At 41.2% G+C, this 3,063-nt stretch overlaps 1 protein-coding gene across 1 annotated transcript in view; it reads right to left on the bottom strand.

The window, feature by feature from the left end:
* dpysl5a (dihydropyrimidinase like 5a) overlaps window positions 1-3,063 on the bottom strand; it is a gene marked incomplete in the record, with an annotated part of 13,918 nt that extends 10,855 nt beyond the window's left edge. The window contains 1 exon segment of the mRNA XM_036150682.1: window positions 2,924-3,063.

Raw genomic sequence — 3,063 nt, 5'->3', positions numbered from 1 at the left:
AGCATTTTTTGAATTACTTTCAATGTGTCCTGTTGGTTTAAGTACTTATGTATGCATCTATATATAATTATCATTGTTGTTATGAGTGCAGAAATAGGCAGCAGGTAGGTAGGTAGGTAGGTAGAGAGATAGGCATGCCCCTGTAAGATTAAACATTACTTGACATGTCTTTTTCCAAGTCATACTAACAGTTTGGACCGATCCAGTCAGAATCCGAACTTGAATCTGATTAAGGTCTCTAAGGATAGTGGCCTTCATTCACTGCAATCAGGCAGGAAATGGGCAGAGACAGCAGGCGCCCCTCTTTGTTCCATCGAAGTTTTTTAGGGATGTCTGTGTCACTTCTTATGAGTAGCAATCTCGATCATTCACAGCAAATAGCTTTAAATCTAAATCTGTTGGGAAATATGAATCATTTTGAGCTCTTTGCTTTGTTGTCAGTACCAGAAAAGGTCCGTCGTGTCTTTAATCTATCGTGTCTTTTGCAGGACAAATGTGGTTTGAAAACTGTAAGGCAACCAGACCGAATAAACCCACCGGGCACTTATAAAAGAAACAAATGGATTTTAACCCGTAAAACTGCAGCGACAATTTTCATTTATCAATTGTTGATGTTAATTTCCTTTCTAAACTCTCCCCAATTTTGTCATGGAACCTCGAACAAAACACAGGCTAATGAAGCATGTGCTTGCATGTCAGATGAGTTAATTTTTAGCTTAAGAAATTCATTGACAGACCCTTCAGTTGGTTAAAACATTCAGCTTGTCTTCAAGTAAATACTTTTTTTTTAAACTAAGGCTTAAAATACTTTAAAATACTTCTGTTAGTCTATAAATCCCTGAGTGTCTTAGCACCTAAATACATCACAGACTTGTTATCAGTGTATCAACCCTCCAGACCACTCAGGTCTTCTGGCTCCAGCTTTCTCTGCATACCTAGAACCAGAACTAAACAAGGAGAAGCAGTATTTAGTATTTTCTGGAACAAACTTCCAGAAAATTGTAAAGGTGCAGAAAACCTGAGTTCCTTTAAATCAAGATTAAAAACACATTTGTTTAAGATTGCCTTCAACTGTTCTAGTCAACTGAATCACCACTTTTTTGTTCTTTTTTTCTATCTACATTTTATTCCTACTTGCTTTTATTCTGTTTTATTTTTGCTATATTTTAATCACGTAAAGCACTTTGCATTGTCTTTGTACTGAATTGTGCTATATAAATAAATTTGCCTTGCCTTGCCTAAAATAAAAAACCCTGGCTCTATCGTTAATAGCAATAAAACTTTAGACTAGGAGCGATTCTGGATGTCATTACTTTGCATTGTATGGGAAATCCTGAAACCGTGATCTAAATGATCAACTAAGAGTTGTGTAAGAGGAGACAGCTCAGACATTAATGTGATCACCGAGTTAGCAAACAAAGTTGTACATAATGGATCCCATAAAAACACAACTTACTGTTCTCTACTGGGCACCACAGACTGGACCCACACAGACATTTGAGTTCTACATAGAGGGCTGTAGGAGGCTTTGCCAGAATTAAGTAGTTAATGTTCATCAGTTTTACAATTATGCTTGGTTAAAATTTAGATGATTATTAAAGTTGCTGCCGTCCAGAATTCCATTCCATAGTGTACTTGTTTGCCTGTACAGCCAGAATACGACACTTTAATAAATGAAGAAAAGGCTTGAGTTCTTCAGATAATGCTATAGAGAAATCATTTACAAAACAGAAAATTTTTATGTATTTCTTTCTTGTCATTAGGTTTTCTATACAATAATTGTTCAGCCCTTAATTAATAATAATAATAATAATAATAATAATAATAATAATAATAATAATAATAATAATAATTAAACTGTACGATTGTTCAGCAAAAAAAAGAAAAGAATTGTTTGTATAAACTTAAGGAATTATAGGTTTGCCTGGTAAATGATTTCTCTCCTGTGAGAAGGCTGTGGTTGAATTTGGGTTACTGTCAGCGATGAACAATTCATGAGCAACAAAGGAGCAATCTCCAGGGTTCTCTCCTGCCTCCTCCCTGCGCATCATAGTGGTGAGGATGTTGGGAACTGTGCGTGGCGCGGGCTGTGCCCATCTCTCCGTCTGTGCGTGCGTGCAGTGCAGGACGCGTGCGTCCGAGGGCGCGGCAAGTTTACTGCAAGGCATGGACTCCTTCACGCGTTCAGATCCGACGGCCGATAGTGGGAGAGGTTCTGAAATAATAATAATAATTTAAAAAAAAACATCCGTGGATGCTTACAGGTTGAGCTGTGGTGCTGCTCCGCTCTGCTTTCACCTCTTATTTCTGCGATTTTTAGCAGCGATTGGGCGTGGAAGGTGTTCATAAGGGAATACATGTTGGCCTCTTTAACCGGTGTTTGAAAAGTGTTCATGCTGATTATAATAGCTGATTCATGCAGGTGATTTATATAAACGTGTGATAAAATGTGGGCCCAACTTTGATTTGTGATTCATTTTGCCCATTCACGCATAAACTATCTATCCCAGTATTAATCTGCCAGATGATTATGTAGATTTGGCTGGTTGGGTCCAGGCGCAGTCCAACGATGACACATGGCACAAAGAAACGGGTCCCCATCATGATCAGCTGCACAGCCGTCATCTCCCGACCCAGAAACCGCGCTCGCATCTCAGTGCGCCCGCTTGGTGGCGATCTATGTGGCCAGACATTAATTAAACCCCGCGGCCCGTCTGGACGGACGGGGCAGGTGTGGTTGGGCTTCAGGCTGTGAATGGCAGGAACACCCCATACGTCTAGCCGCCGGGGAGGGGTTGCGTGGAGACAAAAGTGTCCGGGTATCAGGGGATGATTAAGGCGACAGCTCCCCCTGGAAGCTGGCTGAAGCCCACTGGCCTTGATAATCCTGCTAATATGTGGAGCACATACCTCCAGGTTGGGCCTGCTGCTGCTGCTGCTTCTGCTCCAATCCGCGCTCTGGTTACGGCAACACAATCCGTGGATGGCCCTTCCCGAGCAGATACTCACACCAGATGGATACACCTTCCCGGCCGGTCTGGGACCAGCACACCGCAGCATCAT

The sequence above is a fragment of the Fundulus heteroclitus genome, chromosome 19, assembly GCF_011125445.2.
Source record: "Fundulus heteroclitus isolate FHET01 chromosome 19, MU-UCD_Fhet_4.1, whole genome shotgun sequence".
Taxonomy (NCBI): Eukaryota; Metazoa; Chordata; class Actinopteri; order Cyprinodontiformes; family Fundulidae; genus Fundulus; species Fundulus heteroclitus.
Note: the sequence above shows the minus strand (reverse complement) of the source record. Positions and strands in the feature narration are given on the sequence as shown.